Consider the following 22629-nt stretch of genomic DNA (forward strand, 5'->3'; position numbering starts at 1 on the left):
CTGAGAATCTGTTCATGGGCTTATTGTCCATTTGCATATCTTCTTTGGATGAATGTATTTTCACATCCTTTGCTCCTTTTTAATTGGGCTATTTGTCTTTTTGTTATTGAGATGTAAGAGTGATACAAGTCTCTTATGAGATATATGATTTGCAAAAAATGTCTTCCATTCTGTCAATTGTCTTTTTACTATCTTAATGGTGTCATCTGAAGCATAAAAGTTTTAAATTTGTGATGTCCAATTTATCTATTTTTTCTTATGTTGCTGTACTTTTGGCATTATATCTACAAAACCATTGCCTAACCCAAGGTCATGAAGATTTATGCCTCTGTTTTTGTGTAAGAGTTTTATAGCTTTAGCTCTTCCATTTGGGTCTTTGATCCATCTTGAATTAATTTTTGTAATACGATGTAAGGTAGGGGTACAACTTCATTCTTTTGTATGTGGATATCCATATCCAGTTGTCCTGTGGCATCTTTTGCATCACCTTTAGAGATGGTTTCCTGTAATTTTTTGCCACACAAAGTATGAAACAGGTACCAGTACACAGAGTCTAGGAATATGACCAACAGCCTGAGAGCCTCTTTAAAGCTTTTGCATTTGGTCTTCTTTTCTGCTTTAGGAATATGCTTAATATTCTACTATTTCAGGAAGCAGCACTATTATATCTAGCTGATTAGTACTACTATTATTAACTGATATACTATTAATAATAATAGTAATTAGCAGTAGTTAGCACTTAGCATGTGCCAGGCACTATGCTTGCATTTAACATGTATTAACTTATGAACATTTCACATGCTTTAACTTATATAATGTTCCCACCAACACCACGAGAAAGGTAGAACACCCTCTCCTAAGGGTGAGGCTCACCAATGTAAAGTAATTTTCCTTAAGTCACAGAGCTATCACAAAGAAGGATAACAAATTGAGGGAAGGAACTGCACTGGAAAATGGGGGCCAAGGAATGTTTCATAACAATTTCTAATAGTAAGTAAGCATATATGCAAACTATCCAAAAATAAAAAAGCCCAAATCTAGCACCAATCAGTGATGTTTCCAGTTCTGGTCAGGGAGTTGACAAAAAGGGATGGCCTCCCTTTCTAATCCAACAAAGGGTTAGAAACCGTATCACTCAAAGATATCACTCAAGATTGATCTGATGGCTGAAAAGGTTTTGTCAACACTCCAAAAATTGCATTAGTGACTAGGTGATCGATGAAGTGAATCAATTAGAACTGGATTAGAAATCCAGATATGAAGTGGATTACTTCCAATCTGAGAATTAGGAATTCATTTACCAATGATATAATAGGTAAGCATCAATTTTCAAAAATTGAAACCCTGTTCCTGTTTGTCCACAGGGCAAAATGAAGTAAAAATAGCTTTGAAAAGACTGACCCTATAGAGCAACTGGATCTTGGGAACATTTTTCCAGATGTCTGAAACTTTTACTTTCACTAACTCACTTTGTTCCCTGACTTGGATACCTGGTAGGGAGATTCTGGTTAGTTTTCAGCAGAGAAAATGTGGACAAAGAAGTGAGTTGACTATTCCAAGTTCAAATAGCTTTATAGCAGAAAATCCCACTTTCCTCACTTGAAGTCTAATTCTCTTTCCCTATACCAGCTGAGTCCTTAATAATAAATATGATGACAATAGCTGACATTTACCGAGTCTTACATTATAGAGCACTCTATCTAAGCACCTGAAAGATGGCAACTAATTTATTTAATCCAAAGTGTGTGAGAGAGGGAGGGATACTACTACTATTCCTATTTTGTATAGAAGGGAAAGGAGATGCTAGAAGTTTAGTTGACATGCATAGGAAATGGAATGAGACCCTGAACCCTGAAGACTTTGTCCTCTTCATAGTGTCTCCATGTTGTTTCAGAATAGAAGCAGTTAGACATATAAGGGTTAAGCCTGGCTAGACCAACTCCAAGTTGAGTCTTTTTTACACTAGGCAAACCGTCTTCAATATACTTATAATAACTTTATAAACGAAAAAACATTTTGAAGTTTATTTCCTTGCAACACAGAAACATCACTACATCTCCCCTGGGATTTTCAGCACTGTCTGTTGTGGAACTGGTCTGGGCTTAGCAAGTATTGCTTTATCATTCTTAAATAAAAACCATTATAGAGAATGCAGAAAACAATTTCCCTTTGAGTTTCCCCACTTCTACCCATATTGAGAAAGATGGATCCTTAAAGTGCTGAAGGAAAGCTCACAATACAATAAAACCTCAGCATCAGAAATGTTCCAAGTCCCTCTGCTCTCTCCCCATATTTAGGAAACTAGAATTTAATATAGGGCTCAGCCCTCCAGAGAATCCAGTGTATAGCGCTGCTAATACATTTTTATATGTTTTAACTGAGATAAACAAGAAAGAGATAGAGAAGCCAGGGCAGCTATGTCAAAGACATAATTACGATAAAACTAATCCAGCTAACAGCAATAGAGGCAGATAGTGACTCTACTGTGATGCTATGTATAGTTTGTATGGTCGGAAAACTGTATCAATATAAAATGTGAATGAGACAGGAGCCCCAGTACAGGAAGGCAAAGATAACTTACTGTGTGACTCCAGAAAATAAAGTTTATCCAGGAGATCAAGGAGCATTTAACCTATTACTAAAATATCATCCAGATATATTTTATAAATTGAAACCGGGATCAAATCATTTGATTAATGAAAGAGTATTAAAAAGGAGCACACTGGGTCTACAACCAAATAGTCAGGAAAACCTCAATTTTGTTTTCCCTAACAGAGTTTAAACCTTGTGGCAAATCTGTACAATTCTGAAGATAAGTTAAAAATTCTCCCAGCTTGAAATTCATGGCTATGCTGTCGACCATGTCATATTTCTCAGTCTTGACCACAGAAATACCTTGAGATACATATACATTGCTGAAATACACTATTTCTCAAAATTGACTTTATCTTCAACTCCAGTAACCCTGTCAAAAAAGGAAGGTTACTCCGGTCACTTCATTTTTGGGAAATCCACATTAACTCATTTCTTCAAATGCTCATTAACATTTCTATTAACGATACTTCTGACCCTCTGTACCCACTCTTTCAGACAGGTCAAAACTAAATTTTTCAGTTTGCCCTCAAGTCTTTGCAGATAAAATATCATAAAAACAATGGTTTTTATTCCAGCTAGATTGGAATTCTCTTCCATTCCCTATACTCTTCTCACTAAACTCTACTGTTTGCTAATCCCAAGAGGCATGGAAACCCAAACGCCTATTGTACTAGAATGTAATGGAAATAAATGAGTAAAGCAATCTAGTTATAAGAAAAATAAACACCAATACACTTGATTGAATAGTAAACACTATCTCCCTGCCCCTTTTTTGTCACAGAGACTTGTCAAAATTTATTTTTCATTTTCAAAACTTTGCTAGAGACATAGTAATAAAGAAATAGTCTCAATAGTGCAAGCAGCGACCAGATGGCAGTTGACCTTTGACCTCAGTGTTAAGAGACATCACGAAGAGGTGGAGACTAGCAAAATATCTGTCTAGATTGGCATTTGATACTCACCTCCAGCCATTTGTTGCCAACTAGGAATTTAGGCTCCATGTTGTAAGATCTTCCAGTTTTTTATGGAAAGTAAGAAAACCTGCACTTTCTGTGAAATCTCCAGATTTTCTACTATTTTCCAATCTTGCATGAAATCTTCCATTTTTCCAATCTATTCTATTTCTATAGTCTAGTGTAGTAGACATCTGGTTTTCTGTTTGCTTTCTGCCAGTGAGCTGATATACTGAGACCTCTGAGTTATACCATCCTTCAGTCAGTAACTTTTAGTCTTTTTCACCACTACCCCCTACTCCAACCACCCATCCTTTCCACCTATCTACGCCCATCACTTCCTTTAAGACTTTACTCAAGAAAATACTTCCTCCACACAATTTTCCCTGGATCACTCTACTCTTCCTTCGTGATCAAACTGGTTTATTCCTTCAGCCTTTATACATACACTTTGTGATCCATTTGTAAGCCCTCCAGCTCCTTCTCTAATTCCACCTAGACTACAAATCTCTAAAGCTGAGGACCCTGTCTCCTACCACCTTCACACCCCCTGAGGACTTAGCAGAGTATTATATACCCCACAGGCATTACATGCATACTTTGGGTGAATAAACAGTCTATCTGCCTAATCTTGCTGGGCTAGTAGTTTATATTCTTAGACCTAATGCACTTTTGGATCAAAATAGTAAGTCTAAGTCAACTCTCCACAGTTAAGGCAATCTTGAGGATTCAAATACTTAGCTATACAGGCAAGGCAAAACAGTTTATCCAGGCAATAAAAGAAGAAGACATCTATTAAGCTGCATCATCAAGGCAACTGTCCCAGTCTGGCAAATGTTCAAGTTTGGAACTTAGTTTCAAGATGTAGCATGGAGGGAAAACATATGACACAAGTGTCATCTCTTTCATGTCCTGAGCTTGTGACACACATCATTAATTGATCGCAGCATTCTTTTCTGCTGAGTCTGAATCCAACTTTAGAAACCTTTTTAGCAGCATTCTAAGATGGGTCAGCATTCTAGGTGGAGTTGGTATTTGAGTGGAAAACACTAACGAAAGGATAAGATACACATAAATTTTAGGGGTCAAAAAAGAGGAAACATAATATGTAACTTCTGCTGCCTCTCAACTTCTCTATATTTTAGAAGCTGGATGACTTAGAATGGGGAAAGTTAGGTATCTAAAGTTGAAGAGTTTAGTAAGAACTAAAGAAGAAAAAAATATTTCTACTTTAATGGCTGTGCCAGTTTACCTTATCTGTTAAATTTTAATCCTGTATAAAAGATTTACTCTGTGACAGAGCTGCTTTTGTTATGCCTTAAAAAACATACTGAAATATATAAAGGGTAAATGACTTCACAGGGATTGCTAGTTTAAATAAATAAATGGCTATATTTATTTATATTTATATTCAAGGGGCTGTTTCATTTCTCAAACACTGAACCAAAACCACTTTTAACAACTCAGACACAAAATGACCAGCATCAAGAATTATGATGGAAAAAAAAAAAAGAATTATGATGAAGGACTTCCCTGGCAGCCCAGTAGTTAAGACTCTACGCTCCCAATGCAGGGGGCACAGTTTCTATCCCTGGTTGGGGAACTAAGATTCCACATGGCATGGCCGAAAAAAAAAAGAGGAAAAAAAGAAAAGAATTATGATGAAAAGCCAATTATCTTTAACTACAAGCAAACTTATTAGCATTTATTAAAACAAATGATCTCTCAATACCAGAAAAAATAAATGTGGATAGGTTAATTAATCCTTCACTCCTAAGAGACCAAAAGTTACTTTTCAGAGACTCTGTGCCTTTTAAGCCAAATCCACAGACAATAAGAAACCAGTAAATGATAAATTAAGGTGCAAGCAAAAGACTGAGTAGCACAGTGGACATCTATGAGTTTTGCTTGCCCCAGCATGCATTCCTCATTATACTGGAGTCAGCATCCTGACTTTCCTCTGGGGAACCTCCTCCTTCCAACTCTCAGGCCAGATGGCATGGATGGAGCTAATGTCACACCCTACCACCAAGAGTGGGCCATTGACCAATCAGTGTTTTCCATTTGATGAATGATACAGGGAGCTATTCATTAATTCAAGTCAGTCCAATGATACTCTATCTTGAAATCTGGCCTGGAACTACTGAGAAAGAGAAGTTTGAAAAAAAACCCCAAATCCTGCTGGCATGCTAAGCTGCTAAGATATATACTTTGAGCCTCTGGTGGCCATCTAACCACCACAAAAAGAGACCCTGCCTCTGCATGACACCAACCTGATGGAAGCAGAACTAAAAGATGAGAGAAATAGATTTCTGATGCTATCTTTGAGCAGCTAAATCCAGCCATTCCTGAAGGCAAAGTAGCTCTTAACTTTTCAGATGGGTAGGGCAATATCCCCTTACTTTCATTAAGCCACAGGTAAAGCTGAGTTTCTGTCACTTGCAAATAAAAGAGTCACAACTAAGTGCAAATAGCTTATAGTTTATTTCATTATTGGGTGTTGAACCTCTAAGCTTTTGCATCACTGTATTAGAAAATATATTCCAGTACTGACGGGCTATTACCTCGTGCAGCGACCCTCATAAATTCTCATTTCCTCTCAGCACCTTTGTCTTCTCATTTATAAATTAGGGATTTAAAAAAATGGTACTCCACAGAGAAGATATACAAATGGCCAATAAGCACATGAAAAGACTTTCAACATCGTTAGTCAACAGGGAAATGCAAATCAACTCTACAATGAGACACCACTTCACACCTACTTGGATGGCTATAATCAAAAAGACAGACAATAACAAGTACTGTCTAGGATCTGGAGAAATTTAAAACCTCATCAACAGTATATTGTCGATGGGAAGGAAAATGGTGCTTTGGAAAACAGTCTGGCAATTCCTCAAAGGTTAAACATAGAGTCATCATATGACCTAGCAATTCAACTCCAGAGGAAAAAAATATATATTAAGTGTACACAAAAATTTGTATACAAATGTTCATAGCAGCATTATTCACAATAGCCAAAAAGTGGAAACAACCTAAATGTCCGTCTACTTATGAAAAGGTAAACAAAAAGTTGTATATCCATAAAATGGGATATTATTCAGTAATAAACAGAAACGAAGTACTGATACCTGCTACAACATGGATGAACCTTGAAAACATTACACTAAGTAAAAGAAGCCCATCACAGAAGACCACATATTGTCTGATTGCATTTATATGAAATGTCCAGAAGAGGCAAATCCACAGAGGCAGATGCCTTGAGAAAGGCTGAGGCAGCGGCAGGGTGGACGGCAGACTCAGGGCCCTTGGTGCCTTCTCACATTGCTCTTTTTATTCCTTGGATAACGAGCGACCTGTCTTACCCACGGGTATGTCATGCACTATAAAACACTTGTACATACATGTGTCTGTCAATAAAGTTGATGTCCTCCTGCCCCCCACAAGAATAGAGAAAAAGAGAGAGAGAAAGAGATATACAGTAGCACAGGCAGCTCCCCACTGGGTCTGAGCCTTGCCAGCCCCCCCACCACGAGACCATTGCAGTCAGCTGGCACCTGTTCTTCTGTAACCTCGTGACACCGAAATGCTGCGATCAAAAATGTCGACACGTTGGAGGAAATGCAACAGGACTTGATGGACTGTGCTACTCAGGCGCTGGAGAAATATAACATAGAGAAGGACACTGTGGACCATATTAAAAATGAGTTTGACAAGAAATAAACCTCACCTGGTACTGTGACTTGGGGAGGAATTTCGGTAGTTATGTGACACATATGTGGGGACTGCTAATTGGTACAGGGTTTCTTTGTGAGGTGATGAAAATGTTCTGGAATTAGAAAGTGGGGATGGCTGCACAACTTGGTGAATATACTAAAACCAGTGAACTGTATACTTTAAAAGAGTTAATGTTACGGTACAGGAACTATATCTCAATTTTTTTAATTTAATGGAAAAAAATGGTAGTCTCTTCTGAGTTTCACCATGGACAGTACAAGAAATCCATGATGATAATTATAAAAATGACTATTCTTGGGAAAAACTAAGAAAAAAATCTATACAAGTGTAAAGATCTATTGTTTTTAAAGCTTCAGCAAATGTTAAGAGAATGGGAAAACAAAATTACCAAATAGATTTTCTCAGATCACTTGGCTTCTTTTGTATCAAGAAATGGTCAACAGATAGCTAGCAGGCGCACATAAAAGCTATTTGGAGACCTCTTGAGGTTAACAGCATGCAACATATTGCCACTGCACCAGCCTGGCCGGGAGTATTATTTACGCCACCCTTTCACAGCTGTATTGGTCTCCCATTAAATATTCAGAGTTTCCTTGTTAATAAACTGCATTAGGAGCTGGATGCATTGTCTGGATAAACTGCACTGTCCAAAAGGCTGCCCCATTATTACAGAAAATGCAGAATGTAATTAGTATTCCTCTGTGCATAAGCCACAGCTTCCAAAAATGGCACTATATTATGAAGCCTTAATTAATAAACAAGAGTTGGGCCGTGACCGGTTACATTTATCTGAATTTTATATTGTGAAGAAAGGCCACTGTTCAAATCCCATTTACAAATATCTAAATTCTGGCTAGCCTACATGAAGACAATCTGAACAGTAAGCCTGAGAATTCTGTGCTGCTAATAGCATTGTATTGGTACACCAACAATAGCAAACGATTAACTGCTGGGGCATAAACCATCCTGAGAAATGCTCAGAGTGGGATGATGATAACACTGTATTTCAGCTGTATTATATGGTGCAATTCTTCTATTTGTTCATATGCATTTCCCATTTAATGGACGGAGGAACCACAGTGGCTTTTCATATCACTGTAAAGCCCTAAATGTGACAAAAGAAAAAGAAAAATGTGAGCTGGAAAAAAATAAAGAAAGAAGTGTGAGGTGGTGCTGGGTGGGAGCAGGGGTACTTCATGATGGAGTGTAAGCACACAGCTTTTTTCTGCATTTCCAGCTGCTTGTTATTGATTTTCCCCTAACCTAACCCCAAAGGAGAGTCATTTATGTAAGCCATGAGCGTTGAACTAATATTTGGGACCATAATATCGAGTAGCCCAGTTTATGAGCCTCAACTAAAGGAGTATTTGCATTAAACTGCACTCACCCGATTAAAATCCATCAACTCTACCATCCTGAGAATTAGTTAGCACCTGTTACACTCAGCTACAGGTTCTCTGTGCACAATCAGAGGGCAGCAAGGAGTCAGACTCAGACTGGGAGGGGAAGGGCGGGGGAGAGCATGTGATGTGTATTGAAAAGCAGATGGCATTAAAGACTGCCAGTGCTTAAATCTGAAAAGAGTCCTAAGCCTACTGCAAATACGGAGCTGCGTGAACATAATAATTCTTTCAACAAAGTCTGTAATATGGCTTCCACGGGTGCTGTGAAAACAGGGTGGTGAGATAGTGTTACAGTTCAGCAAAGAGAGACTGGCCCAGCAAGGGAGTGTGGCATCCACAGGAAGCCCAAGAAATGGTCCCTGCCTCCGCAGAATCAGCTAATGCTCATGGATGGATCCCGAGCCCCGGGGGATTTCAACAGCCTGAACAAGCTGTCTCAGACCACTGCCCTTTCTATCAGCTCCAGGCACCAGGCACAGGCTCAGAGTCCTACCGGTCTTGGCAAGACTTGTTCACCATGACCACAGAGATGGCATTTTAATCAGTAATAGGCTGTAAGAGGCCACCTTCATGCATGTGAAGAACACTCCCTGAGACACTGGTTTAAGTCCTAGATCTCTACCACCTAGCTATGTGATGTCCGACAAACAGGCTTGCTCATCTTTCAATCAGAGGGTGGAGTCAGATATTAAATACTTGTGAAGCGAATGAATAAGGGAATAGAAAACCCTAAAGCCGAGTTTCTAACCTCAGTACCACTGATATTTAGGGCCAGATAATTCTTTGTTGTGGGGTTTGAGTAGGGGAGAAAAATATTCCCTTCTACTCTTCTAGGTTCTGTAGCTGGTCTAAGAATTAAACTGACATAAAACAGATTAACAGGAGAGGAAAAAAAACCAAACTATTTTAATTACATATATACCTACAGGAGCCCCACAAAGATATGAGACTCAAAAGGCCAGATGATGGAGGCTTATACATTTGTCCCTTGGTATCTGCATGGGATTGGTTCCAGGACACCCACGAATACCAAAATCCGCAGATGCTCAAGTCCCTTACAGTTGCGCCTCCATATTGGTGGATGCAGAACCCATGGATACAGAGGGCCGACTATATACAGGGAGCTAAGGAAAGGAAAGGGGTCTCGGAACTTCGTAGCGGGAAGGCAATCATGAGAAAGTAAGAGGAGAAGATGTTTGGTGAACAAAGGTACAGGCCCCTTTCTAATGTAAATTCCCTTACAAAAGCATAACTTCTACTGTTTTTAGAGCTTCTCCTGTGTCTGCAGTTTCTCAAAATAATTGGATGGAAATAATCCTTATTCAAGAGTGGCACATTTGGCACAGCATATTCCGCTACCCTTCAGATGTTTCTAGCATCCCTGCCTCTACGGACTAGATGGGAGTAACATACCCTCTCTCAGTTATGACAACTAAATAAGTCTCCAAACATTGCCAAATGTCTCTCGGGGACAAAACTGCTCCTGGTTGAGCATCACCTCTAACGTATTTAGGTTCCAGGAGATAAATTCATGTACCATACAACTATATAGTAACCTCTAACTTTTAAGAAAACTTACACTGACATCTTCAACATCACTGGTAGTTCATTTTGACAAAAAATTTATTGAGCACCTATTATGCGCCAAGTAGAAAGATGAATGGGAAAATACCGCCTCTGCCCCTGAGGAGGTCACAGACTAAGTGAAAGTGGCATTTTCACAGTCCTACATCAAAGAGAAGGGCAATGTTCAGCTAACCCTGTTTCCAATAAGTATGAGAATACCCTTCTGTGTGACTAGACAGGCAAGAAGTCAGAGCATACCTCTTTGCTGTTAAAAGATTAGCACATATATCAGAGATGCTGTCATTTGATAAGGTGAATTTTTGGTCATTTGGACGCATTTTAGTTGTTTGCTGCAGTTTGTTTATTGGCAGGCAGGGGAGCCTCCGACCAAAAGGACTGTCCCAGGAGGTTGTTTAGCCTAAGCATAAGCCAAGACAAAGAGCTCGGGAAAGAGACTGACCCTTACTTGCTGTGTGACCCTTGGCAATGCATTAACCCCTCCAATCCTCAAGTCCTTTTCTATGAAAGGGAGATAATCATTGTAAAGTGGTTAGCGCGATGCCTGCCATGAAGCAAAACCTCAGGAAACAACAGCTATTATCGCTGCTGTTGGTATTGTAACCTCTCTATTTTATTATGGACTGACTGTTCTTTTTTTATTGTGCTAAAGTGCACATAACATAGAATTTACCATTTTAACCATTTGAAGTGTACAGTGCGGCGGCGTGAAGTACATTCACCTTGCTGTGCATCCATCTACACCATTCATCTCCAGAACTTTCTTCATCTTCCCAAACTGAAACTCCCCTTTCCTCCCTTCCCCCATGAGTGTTTGTCTAAACCAGATCTTATCCAGAAAAATACCTTTTGAGGAAATGAACTCTAGGCTTTTGTTTGACAAAGCCTCTCCTTGACTAAACTTCCTCTAATCCTTCCTTGCCTTGACCTTGTCTGGGTCTGGTGGCCCAGCTGCAGCAAGAATCTTGCTAAATCAGTTTAGCAAACAAACAAAGAAAGAAAAAAACACTTTATATCTAATCTCCCTCAATATCTGATCAAATTCCCCATCCCCCACCCTTGGTATCTGATCACCTTGGCTGGCCTTCAGCAAGAACCCTTAGGTCAGTTTAGTAAGAATTACCCTCTTGCCTTAAAAAGTTCCCATCCACTGACCCCTCTTCTGCCCCTTGACTCTAAATCCCCACTTGTCCATGTTTCATTTGGAATTGAACCCAGTTTATACTGAGGTTTCTTTTCCTCTATTGTAATAGTGCCAGCATAAAATCTGTTTTTACCTCTTTAGCTGCTATCAGGCTCCAGCTGTCACATGTAAATGGAACTAAAGGCAATTCCCACAGTACCCCAGAAACGGAACAGAAACAGCACTAACAATGGCCATCTGGGGTTATGTTGATGAGTTTAGTATCCATCGGCCACCTCCTAGGAGTAACATGTAAGTGATTCATCTATCTTGAGGCAAAAAACAGAGGATTCCAAACAAAAGCACAAAGGCTCCTGACTGTGGAGCCTGCCCATCATATTTACCATCACAAAAGCACTGACTGCACTCCCCACTTCAGTTAAGACTGGAGCATCTAATCAACTATTGGGGTGACGCCGCCAAACTGTGACTTAATGGTATATTATTTTGAATTAAAGTTACTTAAGAAACGGCTAATGCAAGAGGGACACTCTGACCCTCCTGTCCCTCTCCCTGAAAACAGGAAATAAGTCTCCCCTGTGAAAGGTGCACTCCCTGCATCTGGAGGTAGAAGGAAGGACCAGCACCCTTATCCCCAGAGACAGGGAACTCAGGCCTAGAACCCTATGTAAACAAACCTTGTTACTTCTTTAATTCACTACTCCAAGCCCAAACTCTGTTTAGATTCTTCACTAATTGAGCACCCAAAACCTGAGTTTCTTTGTCCTGTCAATTCCTCACAAATGTATTGTCTAAGAAGTATAAATGCTGCCTGCGTTGACCACTTCTTAAATCCCATTCCTATGAGACCTCCACGCATGTGAATTAAAATGTGTTTCTTTTTCTCCTGTTTATCTGTCTTGTGTCAATTTTATTGTTAGTCTGGTCATAAGAACTCAAGAATGGTAGAGGGAGAAGTTTCCTCCTCCCTGACACAATATTATTCCAGAAGGAACTCTGTTGACATATTCATTTGGTAGCCTGTAATTGGTGGGAAAAGACTAGTCGTTGGGCCTAAACTATCAAAGGCACTTACTTTTCCATAGAAAGTGGGCAAACTTCCTTTGCCAAGAATCCACGTGCTTTTGTAGAAGCATTCTAGGGGGAAAACTTCTGGTTTATAGCCAACCTCACAAAGTAGCTAAAGAGTTCCGAATTTCACCTCAAACCTCTGCTTCAGCACCTACTGAGCTGTAGCACGTTATTTTCTATCCACTGTCATTCCTGATCCTATCGCAATTCAGTTTAAGGTGTTTGTAGACAGGAACCCTATCTGAGCTGTCAGCACCTTGCCTGATCATCTTCCAGCAAAGTGGTCAGGCAGAAGCATGCAGCTAAGGATGCCCTGAAGCAGACTGTGGAGGAAACTGGCCAATGAGATGAGCATCTCCACTTGCACTCAGCTGATAACATATATGGTACATCTGTCACCATCTGTCCAGGCGTATTGATCTTGTAACAGCCGCCAGGCACTTCAATCTGGTGGCAGCTCTGTGACTTCTACCTGTGGATCACTTTGTCTCCACGCCCTTTCCTTTTCCCCTTCTTATCCATGCATTAGGACCTCGCCAAAATGTTGCCTCCTTTGAGAAGCCTTTCCTATACCCGCTAAGGCAGAAGTGGAGATGGCTGTTTTGAAACAGAAACAAACAAATAAACAAAAACATTGAAATCTCCAAACTGAATTTGCACTTTATCTCAAAAGATGTGGTATGATGTATGGCGTAACGCACGGCAATTTTTTCCAAGTCTTAACAATACAGCACAGTGACCTGGGGAATTTTTTTAAAATATGGACTCTCAGGCCCCACCCTGATTGAGACATTAGGCCACAAGCTTGTGGCCCAAGAAGGTATTTTGTTTTAAAGCTTCCCAAGATATTTTGATGTACAAAAGTACTGGAAACAGTAGGCAGGCATGCTACTGTGTGTCTTTAGGCAAGTCACTTTGCTTCCCCGAGACTGTTTCTCATTTGTAAAACTGCGGATAAGAATGCCCATCTCACAAGGTTTTGGAAAAGACCCACATAGGGCAAGAGTGCAAAATCCTTGAATGATGATGCCTCAGCAAATGGAGCTATGAGGATGAGTACTACGGATTTCCTTAAAAAGCTGTTCTCCGCTTCTCAAAACCAACAGCCCAGTTTGCAAAACCTTCCTCTATTAGAGAACAAAGAGAAGACGATTTCAAACCAGGATGATAGCCTGAAAAAAAATCAAAAGGGACATTGAGAAGGAGCCCATGTAGAAAGCAGGACATGCGCATGTAATTAGGTTTTTCTGAAGGCCTATATTCTTCATTCCCATTGCCATTTCTCCTGATTAAAAGGTTCTCCCAGTAGCTGAAACCATTAACGTTAAGTCCATCAAATGGTAGCTGTTGTGGAGAGCTACCCCCCTTTGTTAAATTAGTCAGGCTTCTGTGTCTCTCATAGACTAATGCTTTAACACTTCACTACCTATAATAAAGTATATGCACCACAAGAAAAATGTGTTTTGTGACCAGCAGGCTATAACACAATGTTCTGCTTATAGGAGCCATGGGTTTAATTGTATCCTAAGCTGATGATGAGTCACCACTCTGGCTTTTGGTTAAGGAAGCCAAACGATGACTCAGTAAACCTCAGCTCAGAGTGCCCCTGAGTTTGAGAAAAAATGCCTGATTATAGACTGTTTTGTATCACTTAAGGGTGTCAAACAATAGGATACCATGACAGCCAGGACTTATCAAAGTCCCCTGCAGAATAATTCCCCATAAAGAGGTGGTGGTGGGGAACTAGGAACCATTCCATAGCTCAGAGCTAGAGGGAAGAAAAAATGCTACACAGAAGTAAAAGAAGGTTTCCACCTACCACGTCCACCCCTTCAGATGTCCGCCCTGGAGGCTAAACTGGGAGACAGATGAGACACCAGGCTTGGCGTCTCCTGTTTGGAAGGGCTAACTCTTAGAGGGCTCATCCTGGCTCCCTCCAGCCAGCACCAAAGTTCGAGGCACTGGAGCCTTAAGATTACAAACACTGGCTTTGGAGGCCATGCATCCAGAATCAGAATCCACCCATTTAGCCGAGTTACCAGCTTCGGTCACCTTTTTTAGGTTCTGAGCTTCTGTCTCTATTTCAAAAATGGGAATAATAAAAACATGCAGCTTCTAAGGTCAGGGTGCAGATTGAATTTTATGGAAAGGACTTAATATGTGCTCAGTAAGAAGCAGTTGATACCATTACTGTTTATTATTATTATTACTACTACCAAGGAACTATCAGCAAGTCTGAGTCTCCTATGAATGTTAGTCAAGAGCCACCAAGCTGCTATTATGTGGCGAGCACTGTGGTCTTGGGGACATAGGAGCAAACAGGACAGATACAATCTACCCTTTTATGAAGCTTATGGTGTGTGTGTGTGTGTGTGTGCGTGTGTGTGCGCGTGCGCGCGTGTACTGTCCTGCACATTGTTTATAAACAAAACATGTAGCAAACATTTTAAAATTGGGTGACTTCACACGGAAGTCCAGATTTCTGGCTCTTTTTGAAAACATCAGAAAATCTGAGAGGAAGTGAGATCTCTCTCCACAGGCCAACCTGCTCCTCCAAAGCCCTCACAAGTCCCAAAACACAACACCAGCCTTCCGCCTGAGACGGGCTCACTGGTCTCTCTAATCAAGAGAGTAGAGCACGCTCAGGCTACATGAAATGAGGGGCCCCGGAGGACATGAGAGACAAGGAAGCGAGGACACAGACCTAGAGGACCAGAACTGAAATGCGGGGAGGGAAAGGAGGACTGGCATCCACCCTCTGTCCCTGGGTTTATTTGTCTCTCTGCTCAGCTTGCTTTGTTTTGGCTGGACACAGAAAACCCTGGAGGGGAATTCTGATTCCAACTTGCTCTATGAACAGATAATTATTTGGGGCTCCCAGAAGGCTGGAGAGAACAATGACTTCCCCAGCGGTTACAGTTGGACTAGCTTAGTTCCTTTTCTTCGCCACAGGGGTCAGAACCATGTAAGGGGAGCTATTTGTTTTGATCTTAAACCAAATCTGCCCTGGGACACAGACAGATGTTCTGACCTGAGACCAGGAAAGCCACTACTTCAATGCCTAGTCAGCCTACAGACCCATAATACGCATTTTCCCTGTTTAAACTGTTTACTTCTCTCCTTTGCAAATAAGAAGTAATGTTCAGAAAAAAATACTCTATGCCCCAAAATTGCATCCCTCCTCCCAAGTGAGATATTTCGTGTTTCCTAGGAAGATGGGATAAAGACAAGCAGGGGAACTAACTGGGATGGATCAGTGAAACTACAGAGGCTCATTTGTATACAACCTTCTAATAAGTATCCACAACTTCATTCTAATAGGAAATGCATGACAAGTCCCTTAGAAACAAAGAAATAGGAGAGAAAAATACATGCTCCATAGTTGTGAACACTATAAGAGACTGGAACAATCTTCCAGCAACTGCACAGAGATTGTTCCTACATCCACCCAAAACTATTATCGTCAATGGTGTCCCCTCATTTTAAACAGAATGAAATGGATTTAGTTGGCTGCTACAGGCTGTTTCTAGCCTTCCTGCATCTAAAGACATTTTCACTCTCAGCCGTTCCAATAGGGATTCATTTGGATTTCTTGTCAACTATCCTTCAAAGACAAGGTAAGACCTATTTTCTGATTAAACTTATACTCAATTTTATTTGTTTACCCAATCATCTAATACCTATTTATTGACTGCCTCCTAAGAGCCAGGCACTTTGTTAGGTGCTGAAGATATAAACGTGAGTCAAAACAAAGACAGGCCTTGCCCTCAAGGAATCCAGGGGAGGCAGATAATCAAAAGACCTTGCCAATATAAAACTAACCTTCTGAAAGGTGCCCAAGGAGAGGTATCTGGTACCAGGAGGACCTATTACATAGAAGAAGTCCAGTTAAGGGGGTATAACAGAGGCAAAGAAAGTGTCCCAGAAGAAATAACACTTGAGCTGAAATTTATAGGCTGTAGGTACCAGATAAGCAAAGGCCCTGTAATGAAACTGAGTAGAGTGAATATAGGGACTGAATAAAGGCCAGCCTGATTGGAGTGGAGAATCCACAAGGGATGGAGTGATGAAGAAGAGTATTAATGGTGACCATGCAAGGCTTTATGGTCCACATCAAGAATTTTGAGCAATGGGAAGCCATTTTGGGGATTTTAAGCAGGGTGCAGTGGTAGTAGTTGATATGACCATATTTATGCTTTGAAAAAAAATGGATTTGGGTAGAGGGGAGGTGGAATGAGTTCAGGTAGGCCAGTTAGTCTAGAATTTGGATGGTATGGTGCTGGAGGTGATGGAGTAGAGGTGACACATTCTAACAATACTTTGGGACCAACTCAATGTGCCAGATGCATCTCAATGGCCCAAGACAGGTACTAACAATTAATATACTTCCTGGTGCTGTGAAGCTGAGTAAAGATTTTTTTTTTTTTTTTTTTTTTTGGCCACACCGCATGGCTTGCGGGATCTTAGTTCCCCAACCAGGGATTGAACCCAGGCCCAGGCAGTGCAAGCACCAAGTCCTAACCACTGAACCACCAGGGAATTCCCAAGACATTTAGAAGGACCAAACCAAATAGGACCTGAGCACATCTAGACTCCCTCATTCCCAGCAGCAGGGTACCACTATGCGCTCTGAGCCATCATAGCTCTGTATTTGAATTTACAAATTCTGAGAAAGATTCCACAGGAAAACCAATTAAACAGGCAGGGAAGAAAACACCATTGAGTGCTGGAAAGAAAGATGATAACAAGCAGGTCTCAGTGGAAGTCGGTAAAATGTTGAATTTCCATTATAGTGTCATTAGCACTGTTCCTGATTTGTTTTTTTTAATATTTTGGTTAATCAAAACTATGGGTCAATCAACTGTTCCATAATGACAGCTTCTGTGGTCATAAATCCTTGCTATTGCCTGCAGCTGACATGGTCTCAGTCCACGGGAGAATAAGCAGCAAAAGACTAATGTGTCTCTTCATTTCCCCCAAAGGGAGTTAGGCAATGCATAGTGTAAGAATATAAATTATTCACAATGCTTTCTTGAAGTTTGGGAGAAATAATGGACGAAGGGGGGAGGTGGGAAACAGAATCCTGAATGAGAAAATTTCTTTTGAAAATGGAAGGATGAGTTTCTAAGGTAGACCCAACTCACCACACACAGGGCTCCGGGCTTCTCAGCGGTAGCCTCTGGTTCTTTCACAGAATGGTTCACTCACTCCTTACATTTGTTTGGACAATCCTTATTAAACTGTGGTCACCTGAGGAGGGCTCAGTGTCCACCAATCCAGTTTCTCTAGACTTTGGTGAAGGTGGAGAGAGGGAGAGAAAAATGAAGAGGAAGGTTAGAGAGAGGTCAAGTCTAGCTGTGTGACAAAGTACTGAGGGAGTGGAAGGAAACAAGTGTATCATCTGGTGGAGGAGAGAGGACATCTGTTTGGTTTTACTTTTAGGAAATAACAGACATCAGTGTAGTAAAACATATGAAAGTGGATAGGAGCAGTAGGGTTGTTTGTTGGTTGGTTTGTCTGTTTTGATAAAGTTAATTCATATATCAAACCCCAAAAAATGGAGGCTGCCCCAATGGCCCAGCCCATGTCATAAATCTAAAGCTAGGTCAGCCCACACTTACAGGAAACACCTGTTAAGGGAACCTAACACACACCAAATCACAATCCTCCAACTCAGCTTTAGAGAGCTCACCTTACCCTAGAAAATAGGACCTGCTCTCCTTGCAAGGAAATCCCTGACCTTCTAGCCCATCATGCCATTTCCGTGTCACTGTTTCCAATCATCTGTAAAACTCGCCCTTGCCCAAAATCTCTCAGGAAGGGTGCTCCACTGCTCTGCACTGTAATCCCCCAATCCATGAATTGTTTTCCCTTGAATAAAGGACATCAAACTTATTACTAAATCATTTTAGTTTTGTCATTTGACAGTTTGTTTATAAATATGGCCTGGATTAGATATATAGCTCTCCTTCACTGTTTCTAAGAAATACAAGTAAAGGGTTTCAGCAATTTTGAAACTCTGCTCTCTTGCCAAACTGGGTTTCCTTGACAGGAAATGCTGAGACTAAATCATGTGCATCTGCTCTTTATAAAGGCTAGAAACACATTTATTGAACCTACCAGATGCAGGCACTGTACTGGGCACTATTAATGGTAGACATAATAGAAAAACCCTTCATGATCCAGCCTTGGCTTACCTTCCTAGTTTTCTCTCTTGCTACTTCTCCTTCAACACCAAGACCACAGCCATTTTGTTCTGCAATTCACAGAACATTTTGTTCTGCTTCCCCTCTTTATTTATAAACATGTTTCTTTCTGCACTGAAAGCTCTCCCTCATTCATCCAGCTGCACTGAGCCTCCCCACCTACACCTGGCCAATGCCTACATTCTTCCTGTCTCGGTTTGGATGTCACTTCCTCAGAACGCTGTCCAGAATTCCGAGGTGAGTCAGGTGCCCCTACTCTGGGCTCTCAATGGTTTGTCTCAACCTAGTCTAGGTAGCATTCAACGGTAATTAGATGGTGGGAAGCTTTTTGATAGCAGGGACTAAGTCTTTGTCATTCTTGCATCCCCAGGCCCTAGCACCCCATGAGACACAAACAAAACGCCCACTAAATCGCTGATGAATGAATAAAGATATGCAATACTTGATGCCCAACTTCAAGGAACTTTCAGTGTAATTAATAAAGATATAACCTTTTGAAATATAACACAGCACAAGGCATATAAAACAAGTGCCTCTTGTGTAACAAAGTAGGTATTCAGAGGAAGCAAGGATTACTTTTGGCTGGGCTGATAAGCGCAACAGCAGTAAGAACAATTCCATGTTTATAACACAAGCACTGTTAGTTGTTTTCATAAATATCCCTGTACCATGATACTATTATCCCCATTAACAAATGAGGAACCCAAGGTTCAGAGAGGTTAAATGATTTTTCAAAGTTACAAAGCCAGTAACCAGCAAAGCCGGTATTTGAATTCTGAACACAAAACACTGAGAATGAATTGGAAGGTGAGTAGCCCATGGAAAAGGGAAAACATAGATAAAGGCACTTTGGAGCCATGCATATCCTGGGGACTAAAAAGAAAGATCAAGCTGATGGTATGTAGGAATACCGAGGACACCAACGCTAGAAAGTGAGTAACTAGATTGTCAGGGACCCTGTGTGCCAGGCTAAGGAACTTGCATCAGCTTATGGCCACCAAGGAACCACTGGTAGCTTTAGAGTAGAGGAAACATGATTGGAGATGAGTCTTTGAAAGATTTATCAAGCAGTGGGACACAGGCTGGACTGGGAGACAAAAGGGGGGTTTGCAGAGAAGGAAGAAACTCAGAGCTGAGTGCAACTCTTTAAAGGCACTGATCTCTGGGAATAGAGTAGAAAGGATGGATGCAAGCCATCCTGTGAGAGAAGAAACAAACAGCCATTGAGAGCTGAGTTACTGTGGGTCTGAAAGAGAAAGAAACTAAAAGAGACTTAAGAGTATTAAGCCAAAATGACAGGGACACTAATGAGGAAGTCAGACAAAAGAAGTACCATAGAAGGTACTGGTTTGAGGAGAAACTTTAACATGCTGAAAAAAGACACTGCAGGGAAAATCTTCAGGGAACAGTTGGAAATGTGGGACCAGAGAACGACCACCGTAAGAAATGCAACTTGGGGGCCATTTGCCATAAGGTGCAAATGGAAGCAATAGAAAATGTGCCTGTGTCTTCAAGGGCTGAGGAATAGAAAAAGGGGGTTGGAAAGTATGCAACAAATCTTAGTTAACACTCACATTTAGATGGCAGGAATATGAAGACTAACAAGTAAAAGATGTTAAAGAATAAGATCTAAATGCCCAATATGAACCAGGCACTATGCCCGAAACTTTTTATATGTTATTTGATGAGGTCTGTACTATCTTTATCTTATAAACACTCAGGCTAAGGAGTAATGTATCTTGCCCAAGGCCATATAACTGGTTAGTGACATAGGTGGGTTCAAAACTATGTTTATCTGACTTGGGGAGCATCTCACTCATGCCATGCTGCCTCCCTGAACAGGGCCGTGGTATGGAGGCCATTGGAGGGGAAGAATGTTCAGGAGTGGACAGGATGAACTCAGGCAAGGGCAATGAGGACTGAGAAGAGGCCACTGAGTTTAGAGACCCACCTCTCAGTGAGAGCTGTGATATAAGACCTAAAATTGAACCTCAATGTTATATGCTGTCTTGACATCTGGGGAAAATCAGGATGGCCTCCAATGGCCCAACCACAAGTTCCTCTTCCCATTCTGCTCCTGGGGATTAAAGTCCCCTAGCCAAGCAGCTCTCCTTATCATGTGGACCAGGCACAGTTCCTCTTAACCCTGAATAATGGGGTTCAGTTTCCTGTCAGCCTCTGGAATGATTCAAATAAGCCAATTACATCTTCTTGCAGGAACCAAGGGTCACCCACCCCCTTGATACTGCCTCTCACAGCCTCTGGTTTTTCACTCTGTTCTCAAGTGCAACCATCTTGGGGCTTTGTGTGGTGTGCAGCACCCTCTTCCCCTAGGCTGTGAGCATATGTGACTGATAAACGGCTGTCAGTCTCCCCCGTCCAGTGTTGGAGGTTGTGTGTTTGGCCATCCCCACATCGCTAGGGTGGAAATCTCTCCCTTACCAACCGGGTAAAAAGACGGTGATTAAAACAATAGAGGACTCCAAAGTGTTCCCTGTGGACGTTACATGGGTAAAATGCTTCACTTTAACAAGTATTAGCTTCACTACAAGTGAAGAAATCTGAGAAATGAATGAATTTGCTAGTTTTAGACAAGAGGAAACTGAGGGACAGACGGCTTAGATGGCTACCCTGAGTTACACAATAGTAAATTCTTTCATTTTAATGCTGTGTTCTTCTCCAATATTTTCTTGACAAGCTCCTGTCCAGATGCTGCATAAGAATCACATGTATCCAGAATTTACAGAAAGCTATTAAAAGCAATAAGAGAAAGGCAAAAAGCCCAACAGAAAAACAGGAAAAAGATATGAATGGCTAACTCCCAAAAGTAGAAATAGAAATGGACAATAATGGGGAAATGTTCAACCTCATTATTAACCAAAGAAATTCAAACAAAAATCACAATGAACCATTTCTTTGTATCTTTCAGGTTAACGAAGATTAAGAAGATTTACACTATCCAGCGTTAGTGATGTTAAAAGGAATTGAAGATTGTCATATGCAGATGGATGAGTAGAAATTAGTACCTTTTTGAAAGACAGAGGAGCAACTCCCATAAAATTGTTAATTATATTTCCATACAATTTAATTTCTAGGATTACATCTCAAAGGAACAACTTGTCAAGTCCATGAAGATGTATGGATGAGGATGTTTGTTCTACTGTTCTTTGCAATACTGAAAACCCAGAAACAATCTTAATGTCCATCAACAGGGCATTGGCTAAATAAATGTGCTTTACCTATAAAATGGATTACTATGCAGTCTTTTAAAACGATGAGGTAGATGCATATTTATCAACATAGAAGGATGATATTAGGTTAAGAAAAAAACTAGCTTACAAAACTGCGTGTGGAATATTATACATATAAAATTTTGTATATTTCTATATACATGCATAGTGGGACATGTGGAATGAAATTTACACAATTTAAATATCAAATATATACAACTATCTAATTTTCAGGTGAGTCTTACTCTCTTCTTTAGTTTATCCCAAAGGCACATAACAATAATTGAGGATGGGGGGGAAAAACTTTCTCATTTTGGGGGAAAAAAATACTTTGAGCAATGAATATTTCCCTTCAAAGAGAAAATGTATACTTCAGGAAGAAATTACACAAATCCAACAGCATGTTTTGATTTTGTATTTATATTTGTTTTCCGACAGATAAATGTGAAATCCTGGAAAGAAGGGACTCAACCATGCACTGGGTTTCTCATAGGAAGTACATATACTAAACTGAGGCTTTTGTGCCCCTAGCCTCCGTGAAAACCAGAAGGAGCCTGGGTTCAGTAGGTGCTGGTCAGCCCCTCTCTGACTGAAAAGGACACCTGAGTGGTGACCAGTGCGATTCCCATCCCGAGTTCTCAGCAGCGGCTAATTTTTTGCCTTTGACCTTGCAAACTATTCACACCTACGCTTTGATAAGTCCCACTC

General features: G+C 40.7%; 1 protein-coding gene across 7 annotated transcripts in view; it reads right to left on the bottom strand.

Moving 5' to 3' along the window:
* FHIT (fragile histidine triad diadenosine triphosphatase) overlaps positions 1-22629 on the bottom strand; it is a 1436343-nt gene that overhangs the window by 934219 nt on the left and 479495 nt on the right. The window contains exon 1 of one of the 7 annotated variants that reach the window (XM_027121282.1): positions 17630-17792. The exons of the other annotated variants lie outside the window; for them this stretch is intronic. The gene's annotated coding sequence lies outside the window, so the exon portion shown is untranslated. Of the gene's footprint in view, positions 1-17629; positions 17793-22629 lie in introns of those variants that run through there. 7 annotated transcript variants of the gene reach the window in all.

Source organism: Aethalodelphis obliquidens, unplaced genomic scaffold (genome assembly GCF_003676395.1).
Source record: "Aethalodelphis obliquidens isolate GAN/ISIS:26980383/991018 unplaced genomic scaffold, ASM367639v1 scaffold22, whole genome shotgun sequence".
Taxonomy (NCBI): domain Eukaryota; kingdom Metazoa; phylum Chordata; class Mammalia; order Artiodactyla; family Delphinidae; genus Aethalodelphis; species Aethalodelphis obliquidens.